This window comes from Salvelinus namaycush, chromosome 2 (genome assembly GCF_016432855.1).
Source record: "Salvelinus namaycush isolate Seneca chromosome 2, SaNama_1.0, whole genome shotgun sequence".
In the NCBI taxonomy this organism is placed as follows: Eukaryota; Metazoa; Chordata; class Actinopteri; order Salmoniformes; family Salmonidae; genus Salvelinus; species Salvelinus namaycush.
The window spans coordinates 50,718,100-50,733,183 of record NC_052308.1 but is presented as its reverse complement, the minus strand read 5'-3'; the positions used below and the strand labels follow the sequence as shown (position 1 = coordinate 50,733,183).

Here is a 15,084-nt window from a genome sequence, read left to right as displayed (position 1 = left end):
TCCATCCCATCTGGTTTGGGCTTAGTTGGACTATAATTTGTTTTTCAACAGAACAATGACCCAACACACCTCCAGGCTGTGGAAAGGCTATCTGACCAAGAAGGAGAGTGCTGGAGTGCTGCATCAGATGACCTGGCCTCCACAATCACCTGACCTCAACCAAATTGAGATGGTTTGGGATGAGTTGGACCACAGAGTGAAGGAAAAGCAGTCAACAAGTGCTAAGCATATGTGGGAACTCCAAGACTGTTGGAAAAGCATTCCAGGTGAGGCTGGTTGAGAGAATGCCAAGAGTGTGTAAAGCTGTCATCAAGGCAAAGGGTGGCTATTTGAAGAATCTAAAATATATTTTGACTTGTTTAACACTTTTGGTTACTTCATGATTCCATGTGTTATTTCATAGTTTTGATGTCTTCACTGTTACCCTACAATAATAGATTAATAGGGTAAACTTCATTATATTTGCTGACATCCTACAGTCAAATGTTGGCACCAGTAGAGTAGCCATTTAGCTATATGAACCACATACCTCTACAAGCACACCTTCTCCAATGTTGGTTACAAGGCAGTACTTAAATTAGGTAAGATAATATCATGTTACCATTGGCATAATAAAATGAAAGTTAAAGTGATTTCACCTCTTCCCCTTAATAATGAATCAAAGTGTTTGGCACTGGAGGGGAACAGTAACTTTCTGATCAAACATTATCAATGTAACAGCAGACATTTTGCATACCTTTGGTCATCATAATTTGATCTGGTTTTCTTCAAATATCCTCCAACTTCATGAAAAACATGATTTCGACTGTCCATGACCTTTAAAGCCTGCTTTAAAAGCCCCAATAGCTTTGAGCAGTCCTGAGACTGTCAGGAATGGAGCGCCAAAGGCACGGTGCTTGGGAGGAAGAGGCACAGAACCCCATTGTGCAGAGCCAGGTCCTATGGGTATGGAGCAGTTTGGCATGGCCTGAACGTAGTGTGCGTGGAGGTTTATAGGGTGAGAGTAGATCTGACAGGTAGGCAGGTCCGGTGCCATTTAAGGCTTTGTAGACGACGAAGTGAATTTGAAAGGCAATTCATTGAGGGACAGCCAATGGAGGCCAGCATGGATGGGGGAGATGGGGGTAGACTTTTTTGTTTTCCTTGCAGCATTGTTTTGGATGAGCTGTAATTTATTAATTGAATTTGCAGGCAGGCCCCCAAGTACTGCGTTCACATAATCAATTCTAGAGAAAGTTCCCCTCGCCTCATTTCTTTAGTTACTGTAACCTGGCTCTCACTTTTCTGTCTGGGTTGAAGGCAAACATTGACTCGTCCCTTGGTTTCCTAACTTCCACAGGCTAGTGACATTAAGTACGTCAAGCTCAGAAGTTGCCACAAAACCCTCCTCCATAAATAAAGGTTAAATGAAAAAAATACAAACATTAAAATATATATATCACTACAAAACGCAAATCCGATCTTACATAATTAACTAGCTACTTCTGGTAGAAAGACAAACGCTTAGTAACTAACGTTATTAGTATTGCTAGCTGTTTGTGTGTGGGGGGATATACAGCTAAATTAGTTAACTAACTAATCCACGTTTTAGTGTTAGCAAAATACAACCATGTAGACCTAACCACGTTAGATAACTAAAGTAGCTGCTGTATGTTTGCTAGCTAAATTAGCTGCCCTGTAGATACTATTTGAATAATTTCTGATTCCACAGAGTAACGATACAACAATGTATAGCCTACTGCTACATGGAATAGGAGCGATAAAATAGGAAAATGTCAAACGAAAAGCAAAGCGGAGATTACAATAACAAGCCCTGGTTGTTACCAGCTCTGTCTGGTTGAAAGCAGGCCAAAAAAAGCTAGCTAGTTACTAACAGCTAACAACAACAACTCTGGTAGTTAGCTAGTGAGCTATCGTTACATATTAGTTTCACAACATATAGAAGAACAAACACTAGATTATAGTTAGCTATCTTAATTATTAACTAGCTACTTAGTCAGTAGCATGTGTCGTGAAGTTTTGCACAGGTTTGCTAGCTTAGAATTTTGCTGTCACACAGGTGAGATAGCTAGCTAACGTTAGCTAGCTAGCCTAGGCTAACTAGCTAGCTACGGATATCTTTGAAAATGTACAATTCTTCCATAAAAACGATTGGATTATGTCTTACCCGTGACGGTTGGTAGCAAATTTTTCTGTAATGTCCCCTCACGCCCACCAAGGCATATGTGGACGGTAAACGATTTCTCAGAAAAACTAGAAAGATGTCTGACAGGTACCGCTCACAGCCCTTGGCACGGTTACCACAAGCCCATTCACTTCTTCGTATATGGTATTACCGCGGTTAGCAAACAAACACTAGAGGTGCATGCCACCACCTACTGTACTGGAGTGTGTAGTCAATCACAGTTTAAAGACAGACAAAATAATAAACAAACACAACCTGATTTCCGCCTACATAGACATACCCAAAATACTGTAATTCTTTATAATGAAAACCTTGTAATGCTTATACTACCAGAAATATTACAATCTCATAGTTATGTTATCTATGTTTTCAAACATAGTTATACATTGCTGAGGTGTAGTCATTTTTAGGACACAAGGTCAAGTACACAGTACAAATATGATTAAAATGTAAAAATATAAAAGATCATATAATTTTTCCTATTCAACAAAAGTGGGGGAATAGGGCTTTAAATGATTGAAATGCTTTCTAAATATAGTAACAATCAAATTATATATACGACTTAATCTAATATCTCACATTTCTTATAACTTTCAAATAAATATCATACTTAGTTACAGTACAAAATTGTAACTGATGACAGAGCATTTTCTGCCCAGTGTTCTCCGCCATTCAAATGTCTGCTGACTCATTACAACTTCAGCTCTAAGGACAAGTTGATTTTGTCTCTGTGACCAAGAGAAAGTGATCTTGTTTCAATACTACAAATTGATTTTGTATTTTTTCATGTTGAAAGCTCTAAATCCATCTGAGAATATTACAGCGAGATGAGACTGCGTTTGCTGCCATTGCTAGTCTCCCGTCCCATATCTTATATTTTAAGCAGAGCTGCCATGTTCACAAACAGGGGTATTCGATCCTTTGTCTGGATAGGCCAGAAAATGTGAGGTGTCGTTCCTTATGCAAATTGGGTGTCAGATTTTACATACAGCTACAACCGGACGTGACTTTTCGTAGCAGATTAGAAGAGCCTTTTAGCAGACCCTAACCCTTTACCTAACCTTAACCTCATTCACCTAACCTGCTACATTCATTCTACTAACCTGCTGTGTAAATTCTCATAATCTGCTCCGAAATAGTCACTTCCGGTAGTAGCTTTATTCTGCATCTCAGATGAGAGTAGAGAATGGCATGCGAAGCAGGACAACCAGAGCTGTCACGGAGTTCACATCAGTTGATGTTGTTCTGTTCACAGAGCACTCTGTTCACAAAAATGTGCTGTAGACATTATGGTGAAATGCTTACTTTCGAGCCCATTCCCCAAAATGCAGAGTTAAAAAGTAAGACAAATATTTGCTAAATAAAAAAGGAAATAGTAACACAATAAAAAACAAAAATGAGGCTATATACAAGGAGTACCAGTACCGAGTCAATATGCAGGGGTCCAAGGTAGTTGAGGTAGATGAGGTCCTTGAGGCAGAACTGAGTGATTTCCACTACATGGGCCAGTTGCAAAGTCAAAATTGTATATAGCCTGTTGAAAGCATTTATGAAAATAAATTGCTTTTTAGTCTTAATATAACATTAGGGTTAGGCAGTGTGGTTAAAGTTAAGGTTACATTTAAAATCAGATTTTATAACTTTGTGGCTGTGCCAGCTACTAACCTGCGCCTTTTAATGGGAAAGTAATCTAAAAGTAATCAGATAACGTTACTGAGTTTGGGTAATCCAAAAGTTACGTTACAGATTGCAATTTTGGACAGGTAACTACTAAATGTAACGGGTTACATTTAGAAAGTAACCTACCCAACCCTGTGTGCTTCGAACACCTGTGTGTAAGCGTAACTGGGGAGGAAGTTGAGTTCGTCGGTTGGAGGCACACAGCATATGGGTGTGTGCAAAACTGCTACAGCGAGTGAATATTTTTTACTTAAAAAATTCATTATAGCCAATAGGAAAGACAAGGGCCATATGTTTCGAAAATTGTTTTGCATGCGATGATTACTGACGTTTCTAAACGTTAAAACACAGCATCGGGACTGTGTTTTTATTATTATTATTTTTTATTTCACCTTTATTTAACCAGGTAGGCCAGTTGAGAACAAGTTCTCATTTACAACTGCAACCTGGCCAAGATAAAGCAAAGCAGTGCGACAAAAACAACACAGAGTTACACATGGGATAAGCAAACGTACAGTCAATAACACAATAGAAAAATCTATGTACAGTGTGTGCAAACGTAGTAAGATTAGGGAGGTAAGGCAATAAATAGGCCATAGTGGAGAAATAATTACAATTTAGCATTAACACCGAAGTAATAGATGTGCAGATGATGATGTGCAAGTAGAGATACTGGGGTGCAAAAGAGCAAAAAAATAAATAACAATATGGGGATGAGGTAGTTGGGTGTGCTATTTACAGATTGGCTGTGTAGAGGTACAGTGATCTGTGAGCTGCTCTGACAGCTGATGCTTAAAGTTAGTGAGGGAAAAATAAGTCTCCAGCTTCAGTGATTTTTGCAATTCTTTCCAGTCATTGGCAGCAGAGAACTGGAAGGAAAGGCGGCCAAAGGAGGTTTTCGCTTTGGGGATGACCAGTGAGATATACCTGCTGGAGTGCGTGCTACGGGTGGGTGTTGCTATGGTGACCAGTGAGCTGAGATAAGGCGGGGACTTTACCTAGCAAAGACTTATAGATGACCCTGGAGTCAGTGGGTTTGGCGGCGAATATGTAGCGAGGGCCAGCCAACGAGAGCATACAGGTAGCAGTGGTGGGTAGTATATGGGGCTTTGGTGACAAAACGGATGGCACTGTGATAGACTACATTCAATTTGCTGAGTAGAGTGTTGGAGGCTATTTTATAAATGACCTCGCCAAAGTCAAGGATTGGTAAGATAGTCAGTTTTACGAGGGTATGTTTGGCAGCACGAGTGAAGGAGGCTTTGTTGCGAAATAGGAAGCCGATTCTAGATTTCATTTTGGATTGGAGATGCTTAATGTGAGTCTGGAAGGAGAGTTTACAGTCTAACCAGACACCTAGGTACTTGTAGTTGTCCACACATTCTAAGTCAGAACCGTCCAGAGTAGTGATGCTAGGCGTGCGGGTGCAGGCAGCAATCGGTTGAAGAGCATGCACTTAGTTTTACTAACGTTTAAAAGCAGTTGGAGGCCACGGAAGGAGTGTTGTACGGCGTTGAAGCTCGTTTGGAGGTTTGTTAACAGTGTCCAAAGAAGGTCCAGATCTATACAGAATGATGTTGTCTGCGTAGAGGTGGATCAGAGAATCACCAGCAGCAAGAGCGACATCATTGACACATACAGAGAAAAGAGTCGGCCCGAGAATTGAACCCTGTGGCACCCCCATAGAGACTGCCAGAGGTCCGGACAACATGCCCTCCGATTTGACACACTGAACTATCTGAGAAGTAGTTGGTGAACCAGGTGAGGCAGTCATTTGAGAAACCAAAGCTATTGAGTCTGCTGATAAGAATGCGGTGATTGACAGAGTCGAAAGCCTTGGCCAGGTCAATGAAAAAGGCTGCACAGTACTGTTTTTTATCGATGGCGGTTATGATATCGTTTAGGACCTTGAGCGTGGCTGAGGTGCACCCATGACCAGCTCGGAAACCAGATTTCATAGTGGAGAAGGTACGATGGGATTCGAAATGGTCTGTGATCTGTTTGTTAACTTGTCTTTCGAAGACAAGTTATTTCAACAATTTAAGTGGATAATTTTAGAAAGAGAGGCTCCAGATTGTCTAGCCCGGCTGATTTGTAGGGATCCAGATTTTGCAGCTCTTTCAGAACATCAGCTATCTGGATTTGGGTGAAGGAGAAGCAGGGGGGGGATTGGGCATGTTGCTGCGGGGGGTGCAGAGCTGTTGGTCGGGGTAGGGGTAGCCAGGTGGAAAGCATGGCCAGCCGTAGAAAAATGCTTATTGAAATGATCGATTATCGTAGATTTATCAGGGGTGACAGTGTTTCCTATCCTCAGTGCAGTGGGCAGCTGGGAGGAGGTGCTCTTATTCTCCATGGACTTTACAGTGTCCCAAAACTTTTTGGAATAATGCTACAGGATGCAAATTTCTGTTTGAAAAAGCTAGCCTCAGCTTTCCTAACTGACTGTGTATATTGGTTCCTGACTTCCCAGAAAAGTTGCATATCGCGGGGGCTATTCGATGCTAATGCAATATGCCACATGATGTTTTTGTGCTGATCAAGGGCAGTCAAGTCTAGGGTGAACCAAAGGCTATATCTGTTCTTAATTCAACATTTTTTGAATGGGGCATGCTTATTTATTAAGATGGTGAGGAAGCACTTTAAAGAGGCAGGCATCCTCTACTGACGGGATGAGGTTAATATCCTTCCAGGATACCCGGGCCAGGTTGATTAAAAAAAGCCAGCTCGCTGAAGTGTTTTAGGGAGCGTTTGACAGTGATGAGGGGTGGTTGTTTGACCGCGGACCCATTACAGACGCAGGCAATGAGGCATTGATCGCTGAGATCCTGGTTGAAGACAGCAGAAGTGTATTTAAAGGGCAAATTGGTCAGGATGATATCTATGAGGGTGCCCATGATTTAGGGTTGTACCTGGTAGGTTCCTTGATAATTTATGTGAGATTGAGGGCATCTAGCTTAGATTGTAGGACGGCCGGGGTGTTAATCATATCCCAGTTTAGGTCACCTAACAGTACAAACTCTGAAGATAGATGTGGGGCAATCAATTCACATATGGTGTCCAGGGCACAGCTGGAGGCTATAACAAGCGGCAACTGTGAGAGACTTATTTCTGGAAAGGTGGATTTTTAAAAGTAGAAGCTCGAATTGTTTGGGCACAGACCTGGATAGTATGACAGAACTACACAGTAGATAGCAACTTCGCCCCCTTTGGAAGTTCTATCTTGTCGTAAAATGTTGTGGTTGGGAATGGAAATTTCAGAATTTTAGGTGGCCTTCCTAAACCAGGATTCAGACACGGCTAGGACATCAGGACATTGTAGTTCACATGGAGACAGCTGTGGGCAAAGCTAACCTCTGAAAACCCTACTGGAAAGTGTTTGAGAGCTAGGTTTCCACTGACTCAAGTTAACTCCATGGTGAAGGAAGTTTGATGAACTCCACCAATGGAGTTGAGCAGAGCCCAGGCTTTGTTTCGACTAGATAACACAGCCACAAAGTCAGATTTCACACCCACAAAATCTAAATTGGCTTAAAACATTTGTATTTTTGTCTTAATTTAAGGTTAGGGTTAGGTGTTAGGTTAGGCAAGTATTATTGTAATATTTTTGTTGTTGTTGGGGGGTGGTAGATCAGCTTTAATATTGCAGATAGATTGTAGCTTCCATCAATGTAATTGTCTGCATCATTTCTAATCCCCCATATATTTTTTTGTAAATATATACAGTATATAAATATATTGTCCTTATTATTTTCCACAAACCCCACCACCCATCCCCTAATTGGAGTAAACTAATGGACAACACTTAAGCTTCTACTTCCAGCTCATACATGCTATATACATTTTACGGACAATGTATTTTACAATAGTTATCTTTTTTGTTTTTAATCCCACCCTTCAACTACCTTCAGTCCCTCCCATCTATCTCTGAAGACCATCCAGTGGGATTTCTATTTGCCATATATTTTTAACTGTGCTGTTTCACAAAAGTTCTGAACCTATATACACTGCTCAAAAAAATAAAGGGAACACTTAAACAACACAATGTAACTCCAAGTCAATCACACTTCTGTGAAATCAAACTGTCCACCTAGGAAGCAACACTGATTGACAATAAATTTCACATGCTGTTGTGCAAATGGAATAGACAAAAGGTGGAAATTATAGGCAATTAGTAAGACACCCCCAAAAAAGGAGTGATTCTGCAGGTGGTGACCACAGACCACTTCTCAGTTCCTAAGCTTCCTGGCTGATGTTTTGGTCACTTTTGAATGCTGGCGGTGCTTTCACTCTAGTGGTAGCATGAGACGGAGTCTACAACCCACACAAGTGGCTCAGGTAGTGCAGTTCATCCAGGATGGCACATCAATGCGAACTGTGGCAAAAAGGTTTGCTGTGTCTGTCAGCGTAGTGTCCAGAGCATGCAGGCGCTACCAGGAGACAGGCCAGTACATCAGGAGACGTGGAGGAGGCCGTAGGAGGGCAACAACCCAGCAGCAGGACCGGTACCTCCGCCTTAGTGCAAGGAGGTGCACTGCCAGAGCCCTGCAAAATGACCTCCAGCAGGCCACAAATGTGCATGTGTCAGCATATGGTCTCACAAGGGGTCTGAGGATCTCATCTCGGTACCTAATGGCAGTCAGGCTACCTCTGGCGAGCACATGGAGGGCTGTGCGGCCCCACAAAGAAATGCCACCCCACACCATGACTGACCCATCGCCAAACCGGTCATGCTGGAGGATGTTGCAGGCAGCAGAACGTTCTCCACGGCGTCTCCAGACTCTGTCACGTCTGTCACATGTGCTCATGTGCTCAGTGTGAACCTGCTTTCATCTGTGAAGAGCACAGGGCGCCAGTGGCGAATTTGCCAATCTTGGTGTTCTCTGGCAAATGCCAAACGTCCTGCACGGTGTTGGGCTGTAAGCACAACCCCCAACTGTGGACGTCGGGCCCTCATGGAGTCTGTTTCTGACCGTTTGAGCAGACACATGCACATTTGTGGCCTGCTGGAGGTCATTTTGCAGGGCGCTGGCAGTGCACCTCCTTGCACAAAGGCGGAGGTAGCGGTCCTGCTGCTGGGTTGTTGCCCTCCTACGGCCTCCTCCACGTCTCCTGATGTACTGGCCTGTCTCCTGGTAGCGCCTCCATGCTCTGGACACTACGCTGACAGACACAGCAAACCTTTTTGCCACAGCTCGCATTGATGTGCCATCCTGGATGAACTGCGCTACCTGAGCCACTTGTGTAGGTTGTAGACTCCGTCTCATGCTACCACTAGAGTGAGAGCACCGCCAGCATTCAAAAGTGACCAAAACATCAGCCAGGAAGCATAGGAACTGAGAAGTGGTCTGTGGTCACCACCTGCAGAATCACTCCTTTTTTGGGGGTGTCTTGCTAATTGCCTATAATTTCCACCTTTTGTCTATTCCATTTGCACAACAGCATGTGAAATTTATTGTCAATCAGTGTTGCGTCCTAAGTGGACAGTTTGATTTCACAGAAGTGTGATTGACTTGGAGTTACATTGTGTTGTTTAGGTGTTCCCTTTATTTTTTTGAGCAGTGTACATTTTACGGACACAGTATATTTTTTACATTGGTTATCTTGTTGTTTTAAGTCCCAAACTTCAGCTCCACTCAACCACTCCCATCTATCTCTTAACACCATACATTTGTATTTCTATTTGCCAACTGTGCTGTGATGTTTCACAAAAGTTCTGAACCTTTCTCTTCTAATAGTATCTACAGATTGTAAATGAAAGATACTAATTTCTGCTAAAAGTATTGTAATATTATTGATCGATTGACTATGTTGCAATTCTTCAGCCATTCCTGGACCTGCGACCAAAAACAAGTTACATATAGACAGTACCAAAATAAATGATTCTGTCTCTTCGCAGCAAAATCTGCAGAGCTGGGATGGTTGTATCCCCCAAATATATAACATATTTGGTTGCAAGAATTTGTATAATAATTGAAATTGAAAAATGTGATGTTTTGAATCCAGCGTCGTTTTGTGTATCAATTCATAAACCATGTGCCATGGAATCGGTACATCGAAAATCTCTTCCAAACTATTTTTCAATCTATATGGCACAGCTGTCAATTTTTTGGACCTTAAATGAAACTGGTATACTTACTTATCAGAATAGAGCCGACATTTCCATATATTTTAGTTAGCTGCATGTGTGACATAACTCCACCAGTCCTATTTATGATATAATTAACAAAGATTCTACTTGTTTGTTGTTGTTGAAAAACAGGCTAGGGTTAGACATAAAGTTAAGGTTAGGTTTAATATCTGATTTTAAGAAGACACATTTGATAAATGGGCTGGAATTAGCCATAATCATGACTTTGTGGCTATGTTAACAAGGGAAGACCACTTGGGAACATCTGTGTCATGTGACCAACGTAAGGCGATGTGAGCAACAACATAGCTAGTAGGCCACGTTTTTTGCATGATAAATAAGAATTTCTAGAAATTAGAGATTCACTTCCAAAATGAAAATAAAATAAAATATTTTTACACATGGAAACTAAATCTTGTGGGAGCCAAAACAATATACAATAAAGAAAATGTTAAACAAGCAACATTTATTTATTAACTAGAGTTTAGGTTTTGCTTGTTTGAAACAGGATTACAGTAATACATATTCATAAGAGTACACAAATCACAATCTCTGCACTGGACCTTCAGTGACAAAAGCGCTCCCCTGCACAGGTTGGGGTGCATATGTGAGAAGGGGAAAATAAGTATATATTAGAACAAATAATATGTTCTATTATATTATATTATCTACAATGTATTGTTATCCATAGCCTATACTTTGTGTGTGTGTGTGTGTGTTTAAAAAAAATATATATATCTGGTATTCGCATTCATAGGCTAGCCTATCACCAGCAGATGGCAATGTCTGGCCCAACAAACCTCAGACATCTATAGTGGGGTCAGAAATTATTAACATGACTATAAAATATCGAATTCAAATACTGAGCTATATTGTATGCTCCCCAAAAAAATTGAACTTATATTATTTTATACTAATACAATTACTCAGAGAAAGAGATTTTGTTAAACAAGTAATACAAAATTATTGACACCCCTGTTTTCAATACCTTTCAATACCTCCCCTGGTGAGGATAACACCACTGATCCTTTAAAAAAAATGTTTGGGAGGAATCTTAGACCATTCCTCTATACAAACACCTTCCAGATCCTTGATATCCTTCGTATGTACTCATGGACTGCCCACTTCAATTCAAACCACAGGGTTTCAATGGGTTTTATGTCTAGAGACTGAGTTGCAAAATGTTGATTTTGTGGCCAATTAACCATTTCTGTGTGGATTTTGATGTGTGCTTGGGATTACTGTCTTGCTAGACGATTCACTTGCAGCCAAGTGTCAGCCTCCTGGCAGAGGCAACTGGGTTTTTGGCTAAAAGTTTATGATGAGGTTGACCTTAATAGGCCCCAGGACCAGTGAAAGCAAAATAGTCCCATAACATCAAAGACCCACCATATTTTACAGTAGGTAAAATGTAGATGCTAAACCCACCACTGGGGTGTACGCGGCCAAAGAGCTCTATTTTCATGTCATTTGATCAAAGCATCGGTTCCAATCCAAGTGCCAATGCCGTTTAGCAAACTCCAGGCATTTACCTTTGCTGTACAACATTTTGGCCACACACACCAGTAGTGGGTTTGGCGTTGAAATTAGAATGCATGAGCAGAAAAATATGGTGGTGGATCTCAGATGTTATGGGGCTATCTTGTTTCCACTGGTCCTGGGGCCCTTGTTAAGGTCAATGGCATCATGAACTTTACCCAGTAAAAAACCTTGCATCATAAATAACTACTCATTATTATTTGTAGCTCGGTCACATCAATTTACCCATGATACATCACAGTTTTGATTCTCTCAAACAGGACTATTATCTGCTCATTTCGCTGAGTCTACCTTTAACCTACAGTTAGAGTTAGGCCAAATTTGATTTCCTTCATATCAACATCCTTATTGTAGCTCTATCAATCTTATTTGCTCCTAACGTTTGAAATTCGCCTATTCTAGCCTTTTCTACCATTTATATTGTAAAATAATGTTATTATTGCGCCACGTGGTAGCTTTTCCTCCTCTTGCCTTGCAGGGATGCGCAACAAAGATTTTGACCAATCAGCGCTCTAGAAGGTGGGGTTACCTACCACAGAAAGTTGCAGAGCAGCATCACTGCTGGAGCACGGTTGCAGATCAACATCACTGTTGCAGCACTTTTGCCTCGGTTTAACAGGGCAGGGCGACACTTTTGAACCCCTTGTCAAAAGGCTACACTTTCCAAAGAGCAGGTGTCTACAAGTCGGCTATACATCTTCCACATCAAGATGTTGGCGTGCACAGAGATGATCACTATGTGCCTTCAGTCGGCGAAAAATAAGCATCTTCGCGCTCAGCAGGAACAACCGCAGCCACTGCATAGCCCTGTTAATGGACTTCCAATTTTCAAAGATGTAAGTAGTCACATATTCTCTCTGAAAGCTCTGCACACTGCTGTCAGAAACAATCAACCTATTGAAATTCTTTATTTGCCTATGGTTGATGTATGTTAATTTGGGGGGTGGGTATAATTTGTTGAACGTTCCAACAGGAATCTGTTCCAATAACTTCGTAAATAACAAGGATGCCAACAAACAACGCATATAAAGTAGCATGATCAATTCACCTAGCTGACTAGCTGCCGAATAGGCATCAACTCACCACGTAGCTTATTCTTAATGTTTGTACATAGGCTACCAGAGTGAGGACAAACATTTTTCAGAATAAACGTGGTGAGTGAAAAACTAAACAAAATTGCCCACTCCCTGCCTACCTGGTATCTTATTCTCCCGCGATACAACTTTGTATGCGTTGTTTGTTTACAACCTTGTTATTTACTAAGTTTTTGGAACAGATTACTGTTGGAACGTAACACAAATTATACCCACCCTTGTAAGCATGCACAAAAACTATTATGCAGAGTTGAACTATAGGCTAATGGTGTTAAAAACCAGTGAACCTCTATGTATTTATAATCAATCATCATGGAGATTAACTACTTGTTTTGTAAGCATCTTGTTTTAAAAATTAATGGTAAATACATCTTGCCATATTGTGGCTAAAGACACCATTATCGACCTACTGTAACCGACACAAACATTCAATTGAGGTTAAGTGCCCATATCTCCACCACACCTTGCTGCACTCATTGACTCCTGATATGATATTTGACTACTATGTATTGAACTCAACCTCTGTGTGTGTGTGTGTGTGTGTGTGTGTGTGTGTGTGTGTGTGTGTGTGTGTGTGTGTGTGTGTGTGTGTGTGTGTGTGTGTGTTTAACAAGAATAGTAAACAAACAAATTTGACCAACTGGGGACATTTTGTTAGGGTTAGGAGCTAGGGTTAATGTTAGGTTTTTTGTGTTAGGGTTAGTGATGCACCGATATTACATTTTTGGCCGATACCGATATCCAATATTTTCCTTGCCAAAAAAAACAATACCGATAACCGATATTTAAAATTTTAGCGGCCTTTTTACCCATTCTAGTACAGTTAAATAGTTAACACACACACATGGACGCAGCGGTCTAAGGCACTGCATCTGTGCAAGAGGCATCACTACAGTCCCTAGTTCGAATTCAGGCTGTATCACATCCGGCCGTGATTGGGAGTCCCATAAGGCGGCGCACAATTGGCCCAGCGTCGTCTGGGTTTGGCCGTCATTGTAGATAAGAATTAGTTCTTAACTGACTTGCCTAGTTAAATAAAGGTTACACACACACAAACACACCACACTGACCAAAAAGTTATTTTGTTGGCTTTACGTATGTCCCCATTACCAGTAAAACATAATCAAAACCTATTTCTTTCACTTGCTGCGCTGTTTCGTTGTTCAGTCGTTCCATTCTCAACCAGGATTTCTATGGAACACCGTTTGGGTCTTTGCGTGTCAAAAGAGACACTATTTAAAACTATTTGACCAATTGTTGACCAATCAGGACCTGAATATGACTGCACGTCACATAAAAATTTAACTCGATCATAAATTTTTTTACGTAGTTATTACACATTGATTACACTATCACTTGTATTTCATATGTCACAACGATTCATCGATACGTATGCTTTGATGCTAGTAAAGTTGTCTTGTGCACCTACAGTGCTGGTCATTTAAAAAAAGCTAGCTAGCTCATGAATGCAAACAATGTTCTTCCCCAAAAACATAGCAAAATGACCATCTGTTTGACTAGCTATAGTTAGCTAGCTAACTATATAGCTAGGTGATATAGTTAGGTGTCATCATCTAAAATAACCCTAATTTATAAGACAGTTCTTATTTGATTAATGGTGGTCGGACCCATCTATGTGAAGCTAGCCACAATAAGGATTAGCCACAATAGTGGACTTTGCAGTTAGCCTTTGTTAGGTTCTTATTTTTTAGAGTAAATAACTCACGGACACGAGAGAAGCTTAACCAAGTTTAATTCTTCCCAAAGGGTCATTACAGCTTTAATTCAGACAAATATTCAACACAAGCACTGATATTTAACCCTTTCTCCTAGGCTGAGTCTCCTCCTCCACAACCGAACAGCCAATGCATCTCTGTTACTAGACAGAACCTTAGTGATATCTATTCTTCCTCACTTCACCTAACCTGACCTCTACCCCAAAGTGCTCACTCCTTCCCAACTCAAGGCTGTCATGGTTATTGATACCAGACTGTGTCTCGTCTCCGCCCAGAGGATCCCTGATGGCTAACAACATATCCTGACAATGTAAACATTATACATTACCCTCTCTCCCTCAGTGACATTGTTAGTTTCTAAGATCTCCACCCGTCTCCCCTTATCAATGCCTGTCACATGTAATCGCTTCCCTGCACTCAACACATTCCAAGCTTAGTTGCACCCAGTATATACCTTCCTCCTATACCCCTTAAAGTAGACCCTCAACCTTAGGACTTCAGTGACATGAATAAGTAACATTTCATATTCTCAGAACCCAACACCTTCAAAATAAAAGTATAGCATAATTCTACTATTTGTGTTCATTTGCATCACTTTCAATTACATACTTTTATTTTGAAGGCAACCTGCAAATTCCACTATTGTGCCTAATCCTTATTGTGGCTAGCTTCACAACACATAACCCGGTCCGGTCGAGCGTCACTAGCCAGATGAATCTAGCT

At 41.1% G+C, this 15,084-nt stretch overlaps 1 protein-coding gene across 1 annotated transcript in view; it reads right to left on the bottom strand.

Moving 5' to 3' along the window:
* Window positions 1–2,308, bottom strand: part of LOC120064371 (E3 ubiquitin-protein ligase Itchy-like) — a 69,958-nt gene extending 67,650 nt beyond the window's left edge. Inside the window, exon 1 of the mRNA XM_039014912.1 lies at window positions 2,168–2,308. The gene's annotated coding sequence lies outside the window, so the exon portion shown is untranslated. The remainder of the gene's footprint in view (window positions 1–2,167) is intronic.
* Between the last annotated feature and the right edge of the window lie 12,776 nt (window positions 2,309–15,084).